The sequence below is a fragment of the Dromaius novaehollandiae genome, unplaced genomic scaffold, assembly GCF_036370855.1.
Source record: "Dromaius novaehollandiae isolate bDroNov1 unplaced genomic scaffold, bDroNov1.hap1 HAP1_SCAFFOLD_48, whole genome shotgun sequence".
Lineage (NCBI taxonomy): Eukaryota > Metazoa > Chordata > Aves > Casuariiformes > Dromaiidae > Dromaius > Dromaius novaehollandiae.
This window is the reverse complement of record NW_026991436.1, coordinates 440,748-455,944: the sequence shown is the minus strand read 5'-3', so window position 1 is coordinate 455,944 and position 15,197 is coordinate 440,748. Positions and strand designations below refer to the sequence as shown.

Genomic DNA, 15,197 nt, shown 5'->3' with positions numbered 1-15,197 from the left:
TACAGCGTCCTTTCCCAGAGCCATGCCTAGAGCTGGGAAGAAGTCATCACCATCACCTGAGTTGCTCCGACAGCTAGGCTGAGGAGCACATTTGGAATTAATGGCATTAGATAACAAGGTGATTTCTCTTCCCAAATTCCCTCAGAGTGGACTGTAGCTACTGCAGTTCTTACTTGCTATGGCAATCTCACCCTTCTTTGTTTCTCTTCCTGACTTGGCTTTGCCTTCGTCTATGGCTGGGTCTTCTCTTTTAGCAACAGTGTCAGTATTAGGTAATACTGGCAACAGTAAGAATGGCTTTCAGAAAAGAATACTCATTGCTATGAACTAAGGGCTCAAATAGAAATTCTTACACCAGAAATCTCAACAGAGTACTGTCAGCAGCTAACTTTGCCCTCCAGAAGACTACATCTGTAAACTCTTCCTTACTAATAGCAGCTGTCTAATACAGAATTTTGGGAAAAAAAACAGTGAACTCACCGTTTCCTCCTCCTCATCAGCCAAATAACTAGGCAACACAACGCTGCTCCAGCCAAGAGGATACCCAAGACCGTTGCAGTGCGTACCGTGCAATGCTTTTGTATGTCTTTTGGCTCTGCGGCAGCTGCACTTCTCCCACTAGCCAAACCTGGAGGAAATTACACAAGGCCATATGTTACTGTGTTCTGCACTGCTGATAATCTCACAGTCTGTTTGACATTCCCAGGAAATTTTCTTTTTCCCTTTCTTAGCATCTCTGAAGGAGGGAAATCTCGGGGACGGCAACACTTGCTTGGTTTCAGTAGCAGCAAAGTCCCCAGGTCATTGCAAATCAGCACGCTTTGGAGTCTCTCTTTAGCCTCTCAGCCTTGTTTACCTTCTGGGATGGCCATAATCCAGGTTTCCCAATTGGAGGGGTTTGCTCTCCCTTTCTGGCAATCCTTCACATCCCACAATCCCTTTGGTGCTCCCTCGCCCTTCTGAGGCTCAAAAGGGCTGTTTCACGGAGGCATCCTCTTGACACTTTGAGACAAGTCAGCCCACTGAACAAAACTCATCAGGCCAGAAGGAGAGCACACAGGGGTGCTCATCTGGTTTACCAGTAACTCCTCTGAGCGACGTGGACAAAAGCCATCCCGGGTCCAGGGAGTGCCACCCTGACTCTTCCCTCCCAGGTCAGCACACTTGCCCCAAGGGAAAAGAGTCCGGCTCTCTTGGGCTCCTGCTTCCATAGCCAGTGACACTGCTATTCCGGGCTACACCACGTCCCGGCTCCAACCGAAATGGTGGGTGCTGGCTGCGCTGCTCAGCCCAGCAGCCAGGGTGGGCACCTCTGCGGCAGCCTGCGGCAAAGACGACACCTGAACCTGGCTCTCTCCCTTTGCCTTTTCTCCAGCACAGGCACCACCTCCCCTTCCTTCGCCCTCTGGTCTTCCAAACACCACTCGTATGCTCCCAGTCTTCAGGACTCCTCTCTCACTTAGGCATCCCTGCAAGACTGCTCAGTACCTCGGTGCTTTGGAAAAAAGGCGTATTTCCTGTCGTGCAGGGCTTCTCCGGGCTGTGACACACTTGGAAGCGCTGTCAAGAATCAGAGAGAGGTAAAGCCTCAGCACTGCTCAGGCACACAGCATGCAGAAGGAGGCATGAGGTTCCCTCCAAACCCCTGCCCGGCCTGTGAATCAGGGCATCATTTAGGACCTCCTTTCACAGCAGGGATCCCACTTGGTACTCCTTTTGTGCCTAGGGCCTCTGGGGACTCCCTGCAAGTTCTGAGATGCAGGTGGGGCAGGAGGTCTAGTCGATTAAGAGTCGTGTTTCCTAACTTGCGCTCAATGTGGTTAAAACTGCCTCCTTCCCCAAACGGCAAAGCTCCGAAATCCCGGAGAGCTGCATGGTGTGGGAAGTGAGGCTATCTCATAGGACCCACAAAGGTTTATATGCACATGTCTGGCACACTAATTGCAATCATCTCCACACACCAGAGGCAAAAAACATCTTCAGAAAGCCGCTCCTGGCTTGCTTTAGAACACTTCCAATGCCCTAAGACTTTAACATTTGGCCGCTGACATGCTGTGCAGTAGCAGGCCCCAAGGGAAGAGCCTGCAGACACACAGGGCTTTTGATTTCCTACAGCGGATGACAATGGACAGCAAGTACCTGGCATGCCTGTTGCTTGAGTTGCCTCTCTCTCTTCATCAGAGGCTGGCAGGCTGTGACTGCCTCCTGCCAGAAAGGTCTCCTTCTCCAGGCTCTCCTGATGATTCTCTTTGGAAAGAAAGCCAGACAGCTTGATCAGAAGGAACTGATCCTCATCACTTCCGCATGGTATCTTCAGGAGGCAATCCTTTTCAAAAGGCTTCAGTAAAAAGCTCAGAAACAAAACCTGGCATTTCGGGGTGGGCACCTGCTCACTAGCCCAATGTGTCCTTTGTAGAGAAAAATCAAAGCGCACAAAATCTTCCAGATAACCAATACAGGCAGCAACACCTGCTGTACGGGTGGGGAGACGAGACAATTGCATGGGAACCTCTCATTCTCATGCCACTTGGTGCCTTTTTGAGAATTGGCAAGATGACATTGAATCCTTTCCTTCAAAGAGGGCAGGAAAAACCTGTAGCCGGTTCAGCTGGGGAAAAAGGCCTCCTGAGGACCAAGGCTCATCATGCCAACTCCACCACACAGTACGCGTAACAGTCACATACGGTACACTGAGCCCCAAGCTCTTGCCACTGTGTTCAGGGCACATTCACAAACGTGCTGCAGCCTCAGCATCTTTGTCACCAGCAAGGCCTGGAGGAAAGGAGACAATCCCATACATCCCTGGCTTCTGCAGGACTGATAATCTCACTGCGTGTTTGGGACTCCCAGGCAATTTTACATGCCGTGGTGTTACTATGGCTGATTCTGGTCTCTTGGCACCGGCGGACAAGAAAGCTCACTGACACTTCTCAGGGGCAAGAGCCCACTGGCCAGTGAAAGCCTGAACCAGCGCTGCCCCTACCTGTGCCCCTGGGCTTCAGGGAGGGCATGTGTGCTGGGCACCTTGGATTCCCCAGGAGGGCAATAAAAGAGGAAAAAAGAGAAAATACTAATAGAAGAATCAAAAGGAAAGGAAGACAGACTACTTACCCCTGAGATCTCCCTGAGGCTCGAGCAGAGGCTCCAGCCCCTGAGAAGCTGCAGAAGCTTCAGTGACTTGAGGGACATCTGTAATTACACACGGAGGAGAAAAGGGTAGAATACCTGGGGCAATACACGTGTTTGTAAAGGAACTCCAGTGCACTGAAAGGGATGTTGCCATGCCCTGGGTAGGTCTAGATTCGCACAGCGGCCGAGGGGCCTGCCTGACCTTTGGCTAGGCACACGGCGCCTCTCACAGTAAACCAAGAGTCACGCCTCACCTCTGGGATTCCCCAGAGACTAATTGCAAGCATCTCCACACACCAGAGACAAAGGTCATCTTCAGAAAGCCGCTCCCGCCTTGCTTTAGGACACTTCCCACACTCTAGCACCTTAACGTTAACAAACGCGGCGAAGAACACGCTTGTAGAAGAGACCCTCAACAAGCTCTGCGGCTTGCCAATGCCTGCAAGGTGTGACGTGGTGCGTCACTGCGGCGAGGCTCTGATCCATCCCTTTCTCCTGCGTAAGCCACAGCTTATCCATAGCTGTTTCTAAAACCTCACGTTTACAATGATCTCCCTTAACACAGAGTGAAATCTACCCACCAGCTGCTCTCTGCAACTTCTTCAAGATGTCCTGAAGGAGTTTAGAATATTTCTCAGACGACTTTCTGCTCTGGGCCTTGTACTTTCTGCGCTGAGGACCTAAACAAAGTATTAAGTTAAATTGCACATGAACAACATCTGCACAAGTAAATGCTGCTTCTTTCAAATAACCCAAAAGAGTAGGCAAAGAGTCACGACTCACCTGTACGACTCCCCACAGACTCTGCCTGGCCATCCAGACGAGAGGCTGCATAGCCATCTCCTGCGGCCACATCTGCAACCAAAGGGACGAGCAGAGCTCTCGTTACCTATTTCCATATGCTGCTTCAGATTTGAATGGTAGCGAATGAGCATGGAATGTCTCATTACAGCAAGGCACTCGTCTTGCCCTTCCGCTCCTGAGTCTTTGGCAAACACTTATCGGGTGCCTGCACAGGCACCACGTGGCTACAAATCCAAGCATGCTGGGAAAGGATGCCCTGGAGTTCACCTGAGCTCTAAGCTCAACCCCAACAAGCCTGCTGGCTTTGCTGTAGGCACTGGAAAAGCACAAGGCTGGAGCAGCCAGGCAAAGCACCCACCGCAGATCTCTGAAGCCCTCCCAAAGCCCGCTCTGCTCTTTTGCAGGCATGAGCCTCGGCCAAGGACTGAAGCTACACGGCCCACGAACACAACTCTGAAACCACAGGCTCCTCCCAGGAAGGGAATACATCTCCACCACTTACTCCTGGCATGCTCCTGAGGCTCAGAAGTGGGATCCAGCTGAGAAGCTGGAAGGCCCCTGCCTGCAGGAAGGCCTGTAAGCAAACACAGACAAGACAAGTTTTCATTATGTGCTGCAACATACTTCCACAGAAGCGCTTGAACCACCTGCAGAGGAAGTAGGAAGTACAAGTTCACAGGAACAAAATAGTACATAGGAAGTTCTTATTCTTCCAGGGACATAAAAATTGATTACATACCCCTGGGAAGACCTGCAGGCTCAAGAACGGGATGCAGCTGAGAAACTGGAGAACCCTCAACTACAGCCACATCTGTAACCAAACACAGATGGGAGCAGTTCTCATCATGTATTTCCATAGACAACTTCGGATTTGAAGGGTGGTGAATGACGGGGAACATACAATTACACCATACTTCTGCTCATGTGCACCTTGCAAACGCTTAGCGGGTCTCTGCAGTGGCACTGTATGGCCATAAATCTAAGCAGGCACAGAGCTGCTGCGGGAAAGCACACCCCGGAGTTCACACAAGCTGTAAACTCAACCCCAGCAAGCCCGCTGGCTTTGCAGCAGGCTTTGGAAGCAGCACAAAGACTTTGCAAGGCAAAGCACCCCGGGACACATCTCTCAAGGCCTCCCGAGTCCCACTCTGCTCTTCTGTGCCTCTGAGCATCAGCCAACGACTTATTCAGTTACACTCACCACCAGGAAAAGCTGGAAACGTAAAAGCTTCTTCTACAAAGCAAATACATATTCAGTACTCACCCTGGGGATCCTCCCGAGGGTCAGGAAGAGGAAACAGCCAAAATGCTGGATCACCAAAGCCTACAGGCAGAGCAGAAACCCAACACAGAGGTGGCAAGTTTTCCTTAGAAGCTGCTACCAACTTCTTCACAAAGCAGTTGTAATGAATGGAAGGGGGGTCACATCATGACAAGGGACATATATGTAGGTCAATAGTCCCAAAGCTGTGGAGGGGCAGAGAGGACCTTTTGCCTGGCAGCTCTCAAAGGAAAGAAATGCTCACAACTTACCCCTGGGACTCCCCTGCGGCTGTAAAGCCCTTGGACCCCAGAGGAAGTATGAAGCACAATTTCATGGGAGCAAAATAGCACAAGGAAAGTTCTTGTTCTTTCAGGGAAGTAAAAACTGACTACGTACCCCTGGGAAGACCTGGAGGCTCGGCAACGGGATGCAGCTGAGAAGCTGGATAATCCTCAACTTCAGCCACATCTGTAAGCAACCACCGATGGGAGCAGTTCTCATCATGTATTGCCACAGACAGCCCCCAAGCACCCCCAAGACAAACAAACACGCGGCCCCTCGGCCCCTTCTTCCGCGGAGCTCTCTAACCTCCACCAAGGAAGCCAGCGCTCTGCAAAGGGGCAACCCTCAGCACCGGAGGACACGAAGCAGCATTCGCACTGCGGGGGCACGAGAGCTCCCCGGCCAGCGCCAGGCCAAAGCGGCGCCAGGAAAGGCACGCTTCTGCTCTTGCCAGGGAAGCTGAGGTCCCCCGAGGACTCACCTCCAGCCTGTCCGCGAGGCTCGGCGCCGGCGTCCGGCCACGCAGCTGGATCGCCATCGCCGCCGGGCACCGCTGCAACCGCCCGCGGGGACAACAGCTCCCGTCAGCCAGCGCCAGGCGCCGCTCCAGGCACAGCTCTCGCCCCCGGCCCCCGCCGCCCCCCAGCGCACCCCCCTCCCCGCGGCCCCACGAGCCTCGCCCAGCCGCTCCCGGCCCCCGCCGCCGCCTCCCGCCGCCCCGGCCGCTCGCCAGCCGGCCCCGCCGCCCCCAGCCTGCCGCGCCGCCTCCGCCTCCGCCTCCGCCTCCGGCGCCGCCCGCCCGCCCGCCCTACCTGGGCCCGGCGCTGCCCGCGGAGCAGCCCGGCTGTCCCGGGCACGCAGCGCCGCCAGGAGCCCGAGCAGCAGCAGCAGGCGCCGCCCGGCGCCGGACGCCCCCCGCGCTCGCACCATGCTGCCCGGCGCCAGCAGCCGCCCCCCGCCGGCGCCCTCGAGCAACGCGCGCGCGGAGCGGCGTCTGCGGGGCGCGGCGCGGCACAGCCCCGCGCAAAACCCCGCCCTGCAGCACCCCGCCCTGCACCGCCCCGCAGCACGACGCAGCGCAGAGCCCCGCACTGCACCGCAGCGCAGCGCAGCGCAGCGCAGCGCAACACCGCGCAGCACGACGCAGCGCAGCGCAGCGCGGGGCCCCTCTGTGAGCTCAGGGCGCGGCGCAGCGCGGGGCCCCTCTGTGAGCTCAGGGGCGCCCTCCGCGCGGGAGGCGCAGGGGGCCGCGCACCCCCGCCGCGGCCCGCGCTCCCTCCGCGCGCCGGCGCCGGCGCCGCCCTGTGCGGGCAGCCCGGGCATGCTGGCGGCCGGGGGTGCTGCTGCCGCCCTCGAGGAGCCCCTCGGGGGCAGCCCGGCTCTCTGCCCACACGCTCGCGCCCCTGCGCTCGCCTCGCTGCTCGGCAGCTCCGCGCCAGCGCCTGCTCCGGCCTCGCTCGCTGCTCTCCTTCGCGCCCCGCTGCCGCCGCTCTGCCCCAGCGCCGGCGCCAGCTCTGCGCTTCTGGAGCTGGCCCGGGGGCAGCTGCTGACAGGCGGGGGGGCTCCAGGGCCAAGCCTGTGCCCCAGCTCTCCTCCCCCGCCCCGCTGGGACTCTGCCTGCTAAAGCCCTAAAGAAACACTACATCAGAACGTTGTATTTCTCCGTACGTGTTGCCAGTTTGGCAAAAGAATTGGAGGTGCATCTATCCCTAACTGAACTGTCCTCCATAAAACACAAAAAATCACTCCCACAGGTCAAAAAGCCCCACGCCCGGGTGAAGACCCCTCCCCGAGCATGTGTAGTAGTAAATTGGTGTGTAAGCAGTAGTATAATTGTCTGTACATTACTCTCCAATCAGTGTAAACGGGAAAGTTGCAAACCTTGCAATGTGTTTGTAAAAATGCTACTTGAAAAGGCCGGGGGTGTGTGTGTGTGTGCTTGATTTGTGGGAAACTGTTACAAGACAGCCCTGGGAAGCTCAGAAAGAATGTTCAAACTAGGTAGTTTAGGATAACTTCTATTTTCTGAAAAGAAGCATTCTTTAATCAAGGGCATCCTAGAACTGCTAAAGCCCTAAAAGAAACATTAAATCAAAATGTTTTATTTCTAGGTACGTATTGCCAATTTGGCAAAAGAACTGGAGGTGCACGTATCCCTAACTGAAGACCTTGGGACCTGGACTGTCAGTTATTGAACTGAAGCTGTCTAGAGGTAGCCGCTTAGCACAACTTCTATAAAACTTGCTTAGCATGACTAGCTGAATTTGCTGGAGCCTTGGGCCGCACTCCTAGTCCAGTGAGAAAGGGCCCCGGAGCTGGTGGAGGCTGGAAAAATGAGGGAGTTACAAGCAGGTTGCATTCCTGCGCTTCACACTCCGAAAGGGAGGATGTCAAGGCTTTGAAATAAGGCCTGCTTGGGCGCCAGGAGCCTGGGAGACAAAGCCTCCTCTCACTGCGGGAGCAGTGTTCATTAGGAGGTCTGGACTATCTCCTCCTCGTCAGGACCTTGGGAGATAACACCTGCTGTCCCTGCTGGGGCAGTGTCAATTGCTGGAATGACCATCTCCTCCTCAGGACCTTGAGAGACAGGGGCGGGACCCGGGCAATGAAGAAATCCCTGACCAACCAGTGCAAAAGGGAAAGTTGCAAACCTGCCAATGTGTTTGTCTTGATGCTACTTGAAAAGCTGGAGGCGGGTGCTTGATTTGTGGGAAACCACCGAGCACCCAGGCTTGCGCAGCTCTGAGCTAAATAAGCCAATGTCTCTGCTGAGTGTGTAATTATTGGCTTATTGCACACCGGGCAACGAATCCGCTTTTTGGACAACAGTTTTCTGGTGACCCAGATGGGACCCTCCCTGTAAAGCCTTGCCCGGATCATCTTGCCAGTTCCCGGCGGGGAGACGCTGCTCTTCGGACTCCAGCGCGCACCGACCGTTTTGTTCGGGGACTCCGCGCGCACCCTCCCCAGTCGGAGCGGGTAAGCGGCTCAAAGGTGCAACGCAGTAATTATTAAGAGACATTGCATCGAGGGTATGATATAGGGGCAATTGGTTGTGGTAACCCAGTGTAAGCTTTGTACACATTTGGACAGTGCCGACTGGAGTGTACGAAAGCATAATTGGTAAGAATGTTCTTTTAAGGGTAATAATATGGGAACAGGACAATCTGCAGGGGTATCCCCCTGTTCTCCTTTAGGATGCATCCTGAAACATTGGGATAAGTTTGATGGGGATCCTGTAACAAGGAGAAAATGAAAGGAATACTGTACTCAGTGGTGGCCAATGTATAAAGTGGAGGATGAGGGAAAATGGCCAGAAATGGGAACACTAAACTAGAATACAATTTTGCCACTTATGTTGTTTTGCAGAAGACAGAACAAATGGGATGAGGTCCCATAGGTGGATTTGTTTTTCTCTCTGAGAAATGATCATGAAAGAAGAAAAAAATGTAAGCTATTGGTCTCTGACTCCAATGTGTTAATGATGATGGAAGACAAAGAGAAAATGCCTCGGTGTTGCTCTGCTTGTAGTATTGGGAAAAGATGTTTAAAAGTGGGTGATGAGGAAGAGGATGTACAATTATTGGTCTCTCCGGAAAGAGATCAAGATAGTGTCGATGGCAGAGGTAAGGGAAGTGAGGCATGTAGCCCAACTGCAGGCAGAACTCGGGCTACTCGGGCTCAACAAAATGCTGTGATTGAGGCCGCGCTGCGTCAAGCAGTGGGACCAGACGGACTGCCTGTAGATGCGAAGGTGCCGTTTTCAACTCCAGATTGAATGAATCGGAAGGAGTCTGCCGGGTCGTACCGAGAAAATCCAGAAAAGATGTATCAATCCTTTAAAATGATAATTGCGAATCATAACCCAGCCTGGCAGGATTTACAGGTGCTTTTAAATACTTTGCTTGCACCTGAGGAGAAGAGACTGGTATTGGACACAGCTCGAGAGGAAAATGAAAGAGAAAGTGCTAGAGATGGAGCGAACCGTTTTCTGCCGGCCCAAGAAGCAGACTGGGATCAAAATACAGGGGCAGGCAGGTTAATGACTAAACAGTAGCAACAGTTAATATTATATGGGGTAAAGCATGGAGTACCTAGGCCCAAGAATATTGCAGAACTATATCAAGTCGCACAGGGTGAGAATGAGGATCCCTCTGCATTTTACGAGCGGTTATGTGAAACCGCCCGAAAATGGACAGACTTGGATCCCGAGGACGAAGCGAACCAGACGACTTTTACTACATTATTTGTAGGACAATTGGCACCAGCTAGAAGGAGAAAGCTTCAGAAAGTAGATGGTATGTTGGGGATGTCAATGTCGCAATTAATAGAAATTGCATCTAAGGTGTACAATAACAGGGAAGAAGCAGAGAGAAAGGAAAAGCGGAAGGAGAAACTGAAAGATAAGAGGCAAAACGCTGCAATCTTGGCAGCTGCATTTGCCCAGGCACAAACTTCCTCTCGGGGAAGAGGCTTTCCAAAAGGACGAGGATGTGGCAGAGGGCATAGAGTAGGAGGGAATTTGGGAAATAGAATTTCACTGAGGAGAGACCGACGTGCGATCTGTAGGGAGAAGGGGCACTGGGGAAGTGAGTGCCCGAAGAAACAATCAGATCACTGGAAACCTCCGTCTGTATCTGTTCCAGAGGCAGATTTGCTCCTGATCAGTACAGAAGATTCAGACTGATGGGGACTGGGGGTTGAGAAACTGGATTCCCCAGCTGGACCCCTGCTTTCAGTAAAGCTGGGGAACAAAACAGTTAAATTTTTAGTAGACACTGGAACAATGTATTCGGTATTAGACAGCTGTAAGGGACCAATGAGTAAATTCTCTATGCCAGCAATTGGGGCCATGGGAAAGCGAGAGGTCAAACCTTTCTTTCAACCAATTAAATGTAAAATAGGAAATAGAGTGTTAACACATGAATTCTCATATGTGCCAGAATGCCCATTACCCCTAATGGGGAGGGATTTACTGAATAAACTGGGGGCACAGATAATCTTTGATAAAAACAAAGTTCAGGTGCACATTCCACAAAATCGTGCCTGGAAAGCACAAGCCTCTATGTTGCAGAAAGCACTGGATTCTGAACAGGTGGAGAGTGGACCAAGCGCAATTCCCTCCGAAGTAATGGACACAGTAGTCCCTTTTGTGTGGGCAATGCAGAAACCTGGGAGAGCCAGATATGTAGAACCGGTACAGGTGGACTTAAAACAAGGAGCTAAATCGGTAAGGCGAAAACAGCATCCCATGAAGTTAGAGGCCCGTGTTGGACCGGAGCCTATCATTACTAATTTCTTAAAGTAGGGACTGTTGCGAGACTGTCAATCCGAGTACAATAATCCAATCCTGCCTGTTAAAAAACCACATTCACAAGAATATCGTCTAGTACAGGATTTGCGAGCTATTAACCAGATAGCGACTGATGTGCACCCAGTGGTACTCAGTCCACACACTTGGTTAACGACAACAAATGATTCAAATGTCTATTTTACAGTATTGGATTTAAAAGATGCTTTCTTCTGTATCCCTGTGGAGGAACAAAGTCAACAATTATTCGCCTTTGACTGGGAAAGTCCTACAACGAGACGCAAAAAGCAGTTGTGCTGGACAGTACTCCCGCAAGGATTCAAGAACAGCCCTACAATTTTTGGTAAGGTACTCGCAAGAGAATTAGAATTATGGCAAGGTAAGACAGATACCACTACCTTATTACAGTATGTGGACGATATCTTATTGGGGGCAGACACGACTGAAGAATGTAGAGAAACAACCATCAGTTTATTAAATTTGGGGGCAACAGCGGGATATAGGGTGTCTCAGAAAAAAGTACAGATCACGAAGGAAAGCGTAATCTATCTAGGCTTTGAAATATCCCAGGGGGAAAGAAAATTAGGAATCAAAAGGAAAGAAGCGATTTGTCAGATCGCCCCCGAAAATGAAGACGAGACCTTAGGGGATTTTTAGGAATGGCCGGGGGGTGTCGCCTGTGGATACCTAATTTTGGATTAATGGCAAAGCCTCTCTATGAAGCTGTTAAGGGGCCAGGAGACTTGCTGGAGTGGACTCCAGAGTGCCGAAAAGGATTTGATGAAATCAAGATTGCTGTCATGAGTGCTCCCGCATTAGGACTTCCAAACCTAACAAAGCCATTTGACCTTTACGTACATGAGAGAGGGCACCAGGCGTTGGGAGTGCTCGTACAGACTTTAGGAAACTGGAAAAGACCTGTGGCTTACTTTCCAAAACACTTGGATAAAGTGAGTGCAGGGTGGCCAGGATGCCGGAGAGCAGTTGCAGCTGCTGTGTTGTTGATACAAGAAGCAGGAAAATTGATGTTGGGACAAAAGGTGACTGTTTATGTGCCACATGCTGTTGCAGCAGTTTTAGGACAGAAGGGGCATCACTGGTTATCCGCGAGTAGGATGGTGCAATACCAAGCAGTAATACTTGAGCCAGAAGATGGAACCATGAAAGTGTCTAATACCCTTAATCTGGCATCTTTATTACCACTTGATGAGGAGGGGAGGTTGGCTCATGACTGCCTGCAAACTCTTGCGCGAGCGTATTCCAGCCGTCCGGATTTGAGAGATATTCCATTGCAGAATCCAGATTGGGAATTATTTACTGATGGGAGCAGTTTTATAATAAAGGGAGAAAGAAGGGCTGGAGATGCTGTTGTCACTTTGGAAGAAGAAATCGAAGCAAGATCGCTGCCAGCAAATACATCTGCCCAGAAAGCAGAACTGATTGCTTTAAGCCAGGCTCTGGAATTATCGGAAGGAAAACGGACCAATGTGTTTACAGAGTCAGAATACGCCTTTGGGGTTATACATGCCCATGGCGCAATTTGGAAGGAAAGAGGATTGCTATCTTCTCAAGGGAATCCTATAAAATAGAGTAAGGAGATTATGGAGCTACTGGAAGCAGCTAATAACCCCAAAGAAATAGCAGTAATGCATTGCAAAGCGCACCAGTCCAGACAGACTGTCATAGTTAAAGGGAACAAAAGGGCCGATGAGGCTGCAAAAAGGGCAGCACTATTCGTGTCGGTGGCAGCCTTAGTTCCAGAGAGAACGCTAAGAATGGAAATTCCGGTAGACACTGAAAAAGAAAATAAATTAGCAGAAATACTGAAATGCATCAAGACTTCCGAAGGATGGTGGGTAGCATCTCCTGGACAATGTGTGGTAACTTTGCTGATAATGAAGAAGCTGATGGAGCAAATACATGATAGTAGCCACATGGGAGCCGAGGCATCGGTTGAAACAGGTAAAAGAGTTGCTGTGGGAGTTAGTATGTTAATAATTGCAAAGGGTATTACACAAAAATGTGAAATGTGTCTTAGAAATAATCCCAAGATTCAGAAGAAGCCCCCCCCTCCCCAGGGGAAGTAAAAAGGGGCGTCATGCCTGAGGATTACTGGCAAATTGATTTTTCTGAATTACCAAGCTGTAATGGATATAAATACTTGTTGGTAATTGTTGACAGCTTTTCAGGATGGCCTGAGGCTTTCCTGTGTCGCACCAATAAAGCAAGGGAGGTAGTGAAAATGTTATTAAAAGAAATCAAAGCAAGATTTGGGGTACCAGAAGGATTTTCTTTGGATAGGGCACCTCATTTTATAGCAGAAATAGTACAGGAAATCTCAAAAATAGCACAAATTAAATGGGATTTACATACCCCCTGGAGGCCACAGTGCAGTGGAAAAGTGGAAAGAATGACTCAAACAATGAAGAGAGAGAGAGGAAAATTGTGTCAGGAGACTCAGATGAAATGGACTGATGTTTTACCTCTGGCATTATTAAGAATCAGAATAACCCCCAGGGTTAGGGAGAAAGTTGGTCCATTTGAGATTCTGTATGGTAAACCTTACACTGTCAATTTAACTGGAAATGACATTCAGATGCACGTTAAGGGCGATCAAATTTTAAGGGATTCTCTCTTGTCTATGGCAAAGGTTCTTACTTCTCTCCGTAGGTACATCCAGTTAAGATCTCCCATACTTTTAGATTCACCTGTACATTCATTCCAGCCGGGAGATCAAGTACATCTTTGGACCTGGAAGGATGAGCCGTTGACAGAAAAATGGAGAGGACCATATCTTGTACTACTAACAACAAATACTGCTGTGAAACTGCAGGGAATTGGTTCCTGGATCCACTACACCCGAGTGAAAGCAGTGCCTCGAGAGATGTGGAAAGCTGAACAAGTTCAGCCTTTAATGTTACGAGTTGTATTAGAAGCGAATCGGTTTCAAATTTAGATTGTCTTCAGGGAAGAATTGCTTTAATCTGTTTGTTAGGAATAGGGTTAATATCGTTGTTATGGTATCTGTGTAAAAATGATGTTCTCCTTAACAACCAGGGGAGAAATGTGGTGGTTAGTTTTTCTAGGTTCCCTGAGCCAAGCAATTAAAGGGAATCAGGAAGGATTTTGGAGTCACAATCTCCATTTGGAAGTAATTACGAAATCTATGAAGCTAGTTAACCGGAGGGATTGCTGGGTGCGTACCCACTTCCCTGGCCATTCCAACAAGGGCTTCCCGCTAATTGGAGTGCCTCTTAATTTTTCCTTTATGGAATTTATACAACAGATAAGAAATGACAGTGATCAAAGGAAATATGATGAAACCACCGAACAGGAATGGGAATTCCAGAGTGTGACAGGAGATTATTATCAATGTATCCGAAGATGTAATAATAGTAATAAATGGTGGGAGAAAACTGTACTTTATGGAAAACAACCGATCAACTGTACTGGAGCCATTAAGGTAGGAGGTTATAAAAATTGCTATGTTATTGGCATCTCAGGGAGGAGTATGTACAGTAATAAACACTGGTTGCTGTGTATATGTGGATCAAAGCAGGAGAATTTCTGCCGATCTAAATGAAATCTGGAAGCAGACTGAAATCTTACGTGGGGTTCAGAAAGATGATACTTCTTTCGGATTTGAAGAAACATGGAAATGGTTGACTTCCTGGTTCCCTGATGTAAGCTCACGGGTTAAAAACTGTTTAACAATTTTGGGAATGGTGTTAGTAGTTTTTGTATGCATTTATGTAGTGATTCAATGCATTTACAAAAGTAATATGGGAAAGATTTTAAAAGAGTGAGACTAATATGATCATCTAAGTCTCAAAAGGGGGAATTGTTACAAGACAACCCTGGGAAGCTCAGAAAGAATGTTTGAAGTAGGCAGATTAGGATAACTTCTATCTCTCTTTTCTAAAAAACTGAAGCTGTCTAGAGGTAGCCACTTAGATAAAATTTGCTTAGCATGAGTAGCTAAATTTGCTGAAGCCTTAGGCCGCACACTTGCTTAGCATGAGTAGCTAAATTTGCTGAAGCCTTAGGCCGTACTCCTAGTTCAGTAAGAAAGGGCCCCACAGCTGGCGCAGGCTGGAAAGATAAGGGAGTTACAAGCAGTCTGCATTCCTGTGCCCTACTCTCCGAAAGGGAGGATGTCAAGGCTTTGAAATAAGGCCTGCTTGGGCGCCAGGACCTTGGGAAGCAAAGCCTCCTCTCACTGTTGAAACAATGTTAATTAAGGGGTCTGGATTATATCCTCTTCGTCAGGACCTTGGGAGATAACACCTACTGACCCTGCTGGGGCAGTGTCAATTGCTGAAATTACTATCTCCCCTCATCAGGACCTTGAGAGGCAGGGGTGGGAGCCAGGGAATGAAGAAATCACTAACCAATCAGTGCAAAAGG

General features: G+C 50.0%; 1 long non-coding RNA gene across 1 annotated transcript; it reads right to left on the bottom strand.

Moving 5' to 3' along the window:
- Positions 1–572: 572 nt before the first annotated feature.
- Positions 573–2,202, bottom strand: LOC135326511 (uncharacterized). Its single transcript, XR_010386885.1, has 3 exons — positions 2,140–2,202; positions 1,489–1,560; positions 573–628 (listed from the first exon to the last, which is right to left on the bottom strand). It is a non-coding gene; the product is annotated as an uncharacterized LOC135326511 (long non-coding RNA).
- Positions 2,203–15,197: the final 12,995 nt, after the last annotated feature.